We start from the raw sequence: 9,535 nt of genomic DNA, 5'->3' as shown, positions 1-9,535 counted from the left end.
GATTTAATTTCAGCTCCTTTTGTCTTATAAAATATCACATTCTAAGCCCTCCACTCCTTTAATGTAGAAGTTACTAAATTTTGTGTGATTTTGACAGAAAACTTTAGGAGTTTTTAATTTTCTATCTAGATGCTTGGACTTTTTTCTTCTTGATCTTGGAACTCTGAAATTTGGCTTAAAAAGGGAAAGAAGGTTCCACAACAGGAAGGTCAGGAAATGAATGCCCAGGAGTGTCCGCCCTCATGGCCTCATGTGGACTTCTGGCAGTAATGCAGGGAGAGGTCTCCCCATTATTCCATATGAAGTATTTGACTGTTCGAAGGTCCATATTGAGATCAAAACTTGGTCTTGGCACAAAAGTTCAATCTTCTCTTCCACCAGTATGGCATTGTCCTCTTCCTTTTCCTGTTCTCCCATTTTTTTCGTTATTGCACAAGCTTGTGGTCTGAGACTCACTATCCAAGTTTATGATTTTCTTTTAGACATGCTCCATCACCCTCCTGACCGGGAGCATGTCACTGGCAGACAGTTTATCTTTCTTTAAGGTTTTTGCCCCTGAAGATAAGTGAGGTTGGAGGTAGAAAGGAATTTTATTGAATTTGGACATATTTTTATCCACGGTGGGTGTCAATCACCCACTGGGGCACTGTCTCATCAAGCATCATTGACTCCCTCTCCCCTTCAGAATCCCAACACAGCAACCTGAGGCCTTCTGCCTCGCCAAAGATCACTGGTATGTGGAGATACCTAGAAGAAGCCATTCCCATTCTGGATGCGATTTTCCTGCTCACCATTCACAGTCTCACTGGGCCAGTCCTTTTTTTTTTCCACCTGGATCCTATCCTCCAAATGTGTTGACTCTTCTTCCCAGCTTTGGGTAATCATGGTTCATCTCATTTTCCTCTTCATCCATTGGATTAACATGAGTTCTGGGCCAATACTCTAGGAGGGCTTGCGGTAAATCCCTCCCAAGTTCAATTTTGGATCTGATCTATCTGGGCTGCTAAAGCCAGCATCTTTTGGTGACTCCCAAACAGAAAAAGTTATTCTCATCCAGTGTAAATATCAACATTCCAGTTTTAAAATCAACTGAGTACCAATTTGGCACATATGTACCAATTTAAATATTTTCTTTATTTCTTTTATTTATTAGTAAATAAAACATCAGTTAGATTTCGCAGATCATTGATAATTGTCCTCTTATCATTTAGAAACCTTTTAAAAACAAAATACAAATATCCAGTAACAGACAGATGACCAGGCTAAATACTTATGTGCCTAAGTATTTAGGATATAATGATTATATATAATCACATTGGAAACCACAAGGTATGACATAATTAACAAATTCTATTGAACATTGGATTCTATTATGTACAGAAGGAGAAAAAAATGCAGAAATGTGAAAAGTAGAATTGGACAAAGGGAAGCCAGTGAAGTTATGATGCCAAGAAACAACTAAACAAAATATAAAAAATAGAAAAGAATGTAAAAACATCTCATAAAAATAGAAAATCTGGGGAATAGATCAAGAAAAAAAAAAAAAGAATAAATGGACTACTTGAATAGCTGTGACCAGAAAAATGAATCTTGTCACAATAATGTAAGAAATCATCAAAGAAAATTGCCCTGGAGTGTTAGAACATGAGAGGAAAGTATAAATAACAGAAAACAAAAAACTCAAAGAGATCCTATGTGGAAAACACATAGGAATATTATTGTCAAATTTTGAAATTCTCAGATCAAAGAGAAAATTCTATAAGAAACAAACATATAAGTAAAAACAATCCAAATTTGCTGGATCTACAATTAGAATTGTGCAGGATTTATCAGCAGGTCCAGTAAAGTCTTGTACTGATATATATCAACAACATAACAAAGTAGACTTGTGACCCAACAGACATTCAATGAACTTGCAAATCTTCAGGACTTTGTCTTAACTTCATAGAAAATTTGACATTTAAGAGCCAACATCAAAGATTAATTTCAAGTGACTCAAAAAGGACAAAAGATGATTTTTAAATGGAAAGGTATCATAAATTTAAGATCGACACCAGTAATTGTATAGCTCAAAAAAAAAAAAAAAAAAAAAAAAAGATTGGGGAAGAAATGTATACGATCTGACTAAAAAGCATTTATTTTAGGAAAAAATACAAGTTAAGTATTGTAAAGTCCAGGCTAGGATCCTGGAGGCCTCAAGATTAGCCAGAGTCAGGATAAGTATCAGTCCTTGGTCTTTAGGGGGAGGAGTGAAAGAAGCAGGCAAACTGCCAGGAGTTTTGACAAAGATCTCTCCTCCATTCTGGAGTCCAGAATCTCCACCTTTCTCCTCCTCCTGCTGCTGCCAAGTAAGTCTCTGGCCTCTGTAACCCCAATCTCTAATCTTTTCCTATGATTATCTTAACATCAAACATTAAGTAAGCACCAAACAGTGAGAAGAGCCATTTATCCAAAACTTATGCTAATAGAGTCATTGTCTCACATCAAATGGGTAATTAGCCTTAAAGGCTCAGTTGTCTGTACACCTTTTTCAGAGTTTCATCCCTTTACATCTCCCACTTTCTTTTGTTTTAGAACACAGATGGTCACACCATCCCTGACTTCTCAGGGAGGTGAGAACCCCAAAAAGAAGATGATCATGCCCTCCCTGACTTCTGAGGAACAGAGATGAAAACCACCAAAGGGAAGTGGGGAGTCAAACCAGATATTGTTAGCAGGTTTCTGGGGTAAAGGGTCTTACTAGAAACAGGTATGCACAAACCCATCAGCATGGAAGGTGTTACAGAAGCACATATTACACAAGCACATAGCAATAAACCACAGGCTAGCAGTGATGACTCTCGTCACAGCTTGTGCAGGCTCAATGTGGTGTAACAAACATGAATTGTACATGCAAGTAGTGATATAATAAACAATATGGATCAATATGGTATTGTAAAAGATTACTAGAAGTCCTAGAAAGAGGGTATGTAAATAACAATCACACATATGCTTCCTTCAGCAATCAAGAGATAAGTCCAAAACCAATCTATTGTCTATTACTTCATGTGTCAGGGGATCCAATGATCCAGTAAGTTTTTGAAGCCCTGCAACAATCTTTTCATGTGTTAGGAAATCCAATGATTCCTGAGGGTTTTGAAGTCATACAACAGTCTTATCATGTGTCAGGGAGCCCAATGATTCCTGCAGAATTTGAAGTCTTGCAACAGTCTTATCATGTATCGGGGAATCCAATGATTCCTGAGGGTTTTCAAGTCCTACTAACAATCTTATCATGTCTTAGAGAATCTAATGGTTCCTGAGGGTTTTGAAGTCCGCATTAGTCTCATTAACAATTTTTTATTTCCATGAGTCAATTGCCATGCTCTTTTAGTGGTGGGCACAGTCAGCAGTGCAACCAGTGGTGGGCACAGTCAGCAATGCAACCACCTGATGTTTCTTGTATCTTCTCATTAACTCCCACTGCTCACCTCGGCAGGGTCAACTAGTGCTTTACCTTCACCAGGTCTTCAGACATCATGGCTTCGATTAACTGAATCGAAGAAGGACCTCAAGAGGTCCCCCACAGAACACCTGATACACATGAATATGCAGCAACAAATATTTATTCTATTACTTCACTACATAGAGTTCCCTCAATCCTAATGCTCTAATCCCAAGGCATAATGAATCTAATCTCATCCTCCCCTTTCTGCAACTCCTTTTTCTATAGTCCCTAGGTCACAGGTCAAAGAGTGTCAGAGGCAGGTGCATAATCAATCAAGAGTGAGGAGGGCTCCCACTTCATTGGATGAGGCTTACTCAATGCCATCAACACCCTGTTGGGCTCAGGCAGAGTAAGCCTCCAATGTGCCTCAAACTCTACTCTTGAGATTTGCCCTTGACCCTAACATCTTCTCCTTTGTTTCAAGGGTCTGCTCCATCTCTCTCTTATGGAAAAGGCAAATACAGCTTATTGGCCCCCCATTTCATTCCTTCTCCATCTGTAGAGATACAAGCAAACCCTCTCCCCCAAGCAGGTTAACTGTCTGGTCCCTTCCATTCACCACTTTCCGGACCTTTCCACAACATCTAGTGATTATCTAAAGACAGTGGAGCTGTTTGCATTGGACACTGCCTTTCCAGTGAGTTATAAAACTTGTCTGCTGGAGATAGTACATCTTTGTCAAAACTCAAGAAGTTAATTGTATAAAGAGCTAAATTTAGAAGTTCTCTCGGGTTACCTGTGGCTCCCCCTTTCTCTTGTTTTTGGAGGAGTGTCTTAATGTCTCTATTTCTCCTCTCTACTATTGTCTGTCCATGAGGATTAAAGGATATACCAGTGATGTGTAAAATCTTATACTGTGCACAAAAGTGTGCAAAATGTTTAGAAATATATGCAGGTCCATTATCTGTTTTAATTGCTTGTGGCACATCCATAATTAAAAATGCTTGTATAAGGAATTCAGTGACCATTCGGCTGGTATTGCTCTTTTGCTGCTGGTATTGCAAAAGTGAATCCTGAAAAGGTGTCTACTACAACATGGATAAAAGGCAGGCAACCAAAAGATTTATAATGGGTCACATCCATTTGCCAAGTCTGATTGCGTCCCAGACCATGAGGGTTCTTCCGTGGGGGGAACATAAGAGTATGGAAATTAAGGCAAGTTGTATAGGCTTTTACTTTGCTCCTAGCTTCCTCTCTTGTTATTCCAAATTGTAAACATAAAGCTCAAGCAGCCTGATGATATTTAGAACTAGATTCTTGGGCTTCCTGAAATAAAGGAGTATTAGCCAACATAGTTAGAAGGCTATCTGCCTTTGAATTGGCATCAAAAATAGAACCTGGAAGTCTACTATGAGAGTGACATGCAAGAGATAAATTTTACCTGGAGGCTTTCTCACTTGCTCTTGAATTCCTTAAAGAGCTGATATATATTAGAAGCTACAAATTTTAATTGGGCTGTGGCAATTCTTTGTATCACACCTACTGAATAGGCTGAATCAGATATTATATTTATATTTCCTGGATAAGTAAAAGCTAGAATGATTGCATACAATTCATTCTGCTGAGTGGACTGAAAAGGAGTTCTGACAACTCTCTTTATAGTTAAGTCATGAGAGTATACAGCACAAATATTGTATTTGGATGCATCTGTAAAGATAGTTTGTCCTTTAAGAGGCACTTTAGAAACCTTTTCTTCAGGATTCCATCGCCAATTATGTAACAGTCTGGTTATATTTAATGGAGACCTGTGTGTAAAATTTGAGCTGTGGCCAATAAAATTTACCATTCTGGGATGGTTTCACAGCATACATTAATTTGGGCATTGGTATAAAAGGTATATATCTTGTCAGGTCTTATCCCAGATAATTGTACTGCTGTCTTAATGGCCTTTTATAAAATTCTAGCCACAAGGATTTGTTCTGGTTGTGCTAGGAGGTTCATCCACTCTATCACAATGTCTCCTTGATGAAGGACTTGATGAAGGTGCCTCTTTTGTAGCAAAAACTGATATTTGCAAGGCTTTTTAGTGACTCTTTCAACCACATTGGATAAAGCCAGTTAAACTTCTTAAGCTTCTTTTGTAAGCTGGCATGGTGAGTTTAAAGCATTGGATCCTCTTATAATGTCATATAATGGTTGCAATTGAAAGGTAGTCAAGCCTAACACTGGACACATCCATTGAATATCTCCTATCAATTTCTGAAATTCATTTAAGTTGTTTAGCTTCTCGTTCTTAATGAACGTTTTTGTAGTGTAAGCACCTTAGGGTATACTTCATATCCTAAATATTGAAAATGAGCATGTCTTTGAATTTTTTCTGGAGCTATATGCAATTTGTAGTTCCTTAATGTTTGTATGATCTTTTGTAGACATGCTATCTATCTATAATTTTCTTTGTCTCTTCAGTTGTTGAGAATTCTTCTTTGAAATTATTTATATGAATAATTTGGAGTTCAACTTTCTTATTTTAGAAAAATAAGGTAAAAATTTATTTATTTAATTGATTTTTAAACAATCATTATTTGTATTGTAATTTGATTTTTTGTCTCCAATTTTGTTAATTTTCTAATTTTAAGGTTTTTATTTTAGTTTTAACCAAATTTTAATTTTGGCTTTCTCTGGTATTTTAATTCCTTTCTCAATGCTTTGTTCTGTGCTTCCTTTTTGTTAACAAAAATATTTAGAAATATGAACTTAGATTAAGAACTGCTTTAAGTACATGACAAAATTTTTGAAATATGATCTTATTGTGATTTCTTTAAGTTATCTATCAGTTCTAGGATGCATTCTTTGTTCACACTGTCTTAAGATTATTTAGTTGGTTTTAAATACTTTTTCAATGTCCCTTATTTGTTTCTTTGTAAACAGTTTTGCATTTTTCTATGCTTTTTTTGTCATTAATAAAGGATCCATTTTTTATTGCCATAAGAAATTGAGCACAAAATTGTCTTTCTATTTTCTTTTGTAAATTCCCAGATATTTGTCATAGTTTTTTATTTTCTGAAAAATTCTATTTATGTCATTAACTTCTTTCTTGCTTACTTTTGGTTAGATTTATATGAGTGATAGAATAAATTAAAGTATTTTATTATTGTAACTTATTGCCTTTTCCTCCCATAATTTATTTGTTTTTTTTTTTTCTTTCAGAATTTAACATCCAGGGACAGCTAAGTGGCACAGTGGATAGAGCACCAGCCCTGAAGTCAGGAGGTCCTGAGTTCAAATCTGGCCTCAGACATTTAACACTTTCTAGCTGTGTGACCCTGAATAAGTCACTTAACCTCAATTGCCTCAGGGGGGAAAAATTTCATGACTCCAGACAAATTAAATATTTAAATCAACATATCACCCACTCTTTAGTAAAATTTAGTAGCTTTTTAACCTTTTCTACTTCTCTTTTTTGGTGTTGCCTTACCTGAAATCATAATTGTTGCTTTTTGCATATTCAATTAAGGAGTAACAGGTTATAATATCATTATCACATATTAATACCTCCCCCCAAAGTCGACTTTTCTATATGCGTTCTGGGTAACCACTTGCATCATTCCACCAAAGCTTTAGGACCTCTCCCGTTAACAAATTCTTCCTATAGCCTCAAAATTTACATATCTTATGATGTAATCAACACCATTTACTTTATAAACATCCTTGCCTTCCTTTGCTGGGCTTCAAGGAGCTTGGCCTGTCAATGAGTGTGAAAGTCTCATAAATCTCTTTGCTTGGATTAGAGACTGAATTCTTTCAGAAGTGACACCATGATATATATCTGACACCAAAAAAAAGAACTACAAGATGTTCCAGAATGATTCAGGAGAAAAATCTCAATATTGGAAAAGATTAGGAGGGAACAATTGGTAGAATTTATCAATTACACAGAAAAGAAATGACTGGAATAGAAAAGATTGAATCAAACTCCAATATCATAAGGATTAAATCCAACAATTTCAATGACAAACAATAACTTTTGCAAGCAATCAGAAGAAAGACCTTTAAACACAAAGAATAGGAAATTCAAATAACCCAAGATTACTCTACAACTATAAAAATCTAGAGGAGGGAAGTAATATATTTTTAAAAGGAAAGAAGTTGTTGATGCAATATAAAATGACCCAGCCTTTAAAACTAAATCTCATTATCATAGAAACAAAAATGGATGGTCAGTAAGGAAAAAGCATTTGAAGTATTATAGGGGGGGAAAATGATCAATAAACAACCATTTATTAAGTGCCTACTATGTGTCAGGAATTGTAGTAAGTGCTAGGGATTCAGGAAGAGGAAAAAGACAGTATCTACCCTCAAAGAGCTTACAATTTAAAGGAGACAATAATAAATTGTATACTGCAAGCTATATTCAGCTTGCATTATATAAATATAAATATGTATAGGATATTTAGTGTAATATTCTCCTTGGTTTGGTTTTCTTCGGGTCTCTGGGAGCAGCCTTCATTTCAGTTCAGTAATCACCACAATAACAGCCAGATGTTAAGTCCAAATCCTTTATTATCTCTTTGCCTGATGCTGGGTAGCTTTCTGGAGAGCCTTTCAGTCTAGGCTTGGTCCTAATGGGAGGACTGCAGGAGTCCAGTACAGCTACCAGGAAGATCAAAGATGGAATGATATTTCTCCCCATGGTTCTGAGATCTTAAGCTCCTGCCCCTAGTCCTTTGTCTTCTTGGCTTCTACCTCTACTTTTCTCTGAATCAACCTAGCTGAGGCTTCTAGTTTATATGCTCTAAACTGAATATAAACCAATCATTATATCACTAGGAAACCATTATTTGTTATAGGATTAAATCAATCATACTGAACCATACTAAATTAGATAAACATTGTCTCTATCAATTCCACTGACTTAGTATGTTTTAAGAATCCTTTGTTTCAAGTTCAGAATTCTGGCCCATAACAATTTAGGACTCCTATATAAATAGCATATAATTTATCCTATTTAATAGAATATAAATAGGAAATAATAGAGAATATAAATAAAATAATATAGAATATGGAATAATACAAGTAATATAGAATTAATTCTAATACTTAATAAAAATTATATATAAGAATTTAATGCATTACATTTAAAAAGGATTGGTAAAAGTTTTCATAAAGGATGTGGTTTTAATTTTGGATTTAAGAGATGCCAGAGAGTTTGGTAGGTAGAACAAAGGTGAAAGAATATCTTAGGGAAAGGACAGCCAGAGAAGTGCTTGGAACAGAGATGGAATGTTCTTCTGATGGAGCAGCTAGGAGGCCAGTATTAGTGGACAGAAGAGTATCTGTGAAGGAGTAAGAAACATACAAGAAGACTGGAAAGGCAAGAGAGGCTGGATAATAAAGGGTTTTAAATTTCAAACAAAACTTTTCTATTAGATTCTAGAAACAATAGATATTCAGAGGAATTTATTAAGTAGCAGGATGTCATCCTCAGACCTGCACTTTAGGAAAATCATTTTAGTGGCTGAATGGAGAATGGATTAGAGTAGAAAGACACCTGAGGTAGGAAGAGCTTCCAGCAGACTATTTCAATAATCCAAGTGGGAAGTGGCAAGGGCCTATAATAGAGTGGTGGGAGGGGCAATGGAGAGAAGGGGATGTTTTCAAGAGGTGTTGCAAACCAGACTGAACCCTCTGACATGTAGATGGGTGGAGCCAAAGAGAGCAGGGTAGAGACAGGAGAGTCAGGAATTAAATAGAAGTTTAATTGCAAAGTGAATAAAATGGCTTGTAAGGAAAGAGACAGATTAGATATGTGCTGGGGTCTCCCCTCTGTGGACATCCTGCTTTGGTGTGGATCAATGTTGATTGAGATACTTCTGCCTAGACAGAGTCAAACAGTATAGTGTCACAACAAAATTGAGGTACTACAAAAACAATGTGGCCTGTTAATGCTTCCTCAAGCTCAGGGATCATCAATTCCAGAACATGAATTCAAAGGATTATTAGGATGCCAAAATCAGGGTACTATTTGTTTGCTGGATTTTAGCTCTGGAAAACAGGCTGTCTCCTAATAGCTTAAACATTTTCTCCTTTTGGCCAAAGAGAAGGGAGTCT

The 9,535-nt window shown here is 36.2% G+C and overlaps 1 pseudogene; it reads right to left on the bottom strand.

Moving 5' to 3' along the window:
* Positions 1 to 248: 248 nt before the first annotated feature.
* Positions 249 to 3,520, bottom strand: LOC141546388 (WD repeat-containing protein 48-like; annotated as a pseudogene).
* Positions 3,521 to 9,535: the final 6,015 nt, after the last annotated feature.

Source organism: Sminthopsis crassicaudata, chromosome 1 (genome assembly GCF_048593235.1).
Source record: "Sminthopsis crassicaudata isolate SCR6 chromosome 1, ASM4859323v1, whole genome shotgun sequence".
NCBI classification, from domain to species: domain Eukaryota; kingdom Metazoa; phylum Chordata; class Mammalia; order Dasyuromorphia; family Dasyuridae; genus Sminthopsis; species Sminthopsis crassicaudata.
Note: the sequence above shows the minus strand (reverse complement) of the source record. Positions and strands in the feature narration are given on the sequence as shown.